The sequence below is a fragment of the Papio anubis genome, unplaced genomic scaffold, assembly GCF_008728515.1.
Source record: "Papio anubis isolate 15944 unplaced genomic scaffold, Panubis1.0 scaffold98, whole genome shotgun sequence".
NCBI classification, from domain to species: Eukaryota; Metazoa; Chordata; class Mammalia; order Primates; family Cercopithecidae; genus Papio; species Papio anubis.
Genome location: NW_022170057.1, coordinates 155,700 through 156,692, shown reverse-complemented (window position 1 = coordinate 156,692; position 993 = coordinate 155,700).

Below are 993 nucleotides of genomic sequence, written 5' to 3'. Positions count from 1 at the left end.
ATCTGAAGGACACAAAGACATTTTTCTACGTTTTCTTCCAAAGATTTTACTGTTTTAGCTCTTACTTTAAGTCTGTGATACATTTTGAGTTCATTTTTGTGTGTGGCACAAAATGTGTATGAGGTAAAGGTTTAAGTTCACTTTCATACATATGGATATCCCATCATCCCATCACCATTTGTTGAGGAGACTACCTTTTTCCCAGTGAATTGCCTTGACACCTTTGTAAAACAAACAAACAAAAAAGTCTAAATTCTAAATATAGGATTTATTTCTGGATTCACAATATGTTCCACTGGTCTACATCTATCCTTATCCAGTATAATACTGTCTTAATAACTGCAGCATTAGGGTGAGTTTTGAAATTGGGAAGAGAAAATCCTACAAGCTATCCTTTTTTCACATTTGTTTTAGCTATTCTAGGTGGTTTACATTTCCACGTAAATCTTGGAATCTGCTCATCAATAGGCATAGAGTTAAAAAACATTGCTTTTAAAGCACTCAACTCACCAAAAGTCTTGTTATACCCTTCTTCCATGACAATAAGGCCTTACCTGGTATATAGTTACTTCACTAAAAAAGAACACAAAAAGTACTCTTTTTGTTTTGATTTGTTTTGTTTTTGTTTTTTATTATACTTTACACGTGCACAATGTGCAGGTTTGTTACATATGTATACATGTGCCATGTTGGTGTAACTCATCATTTACACTAGATATATCTCCTAATGCTATCCCTCCCCTCTCCTCCTATGCCACAACAGGCCCTGGTGTGTGATGTTCCCCTTCCTGTGTCCAGGTGTTCTTATTGTTCAATTCCCACCTATGAGTGAGAACATGCGGTGTTTGGTTTTCTATTCTTGTAACAGTTTGCTGAGAATAATGGTTTCCAGCTGCATCCATGTCCCTATAAACGACATGAACTCATCCTTTTTTTATGGCTGCACAATATTCCATGGTGTATATGTGCCACATTTTCTTTATCCAGTCTGTC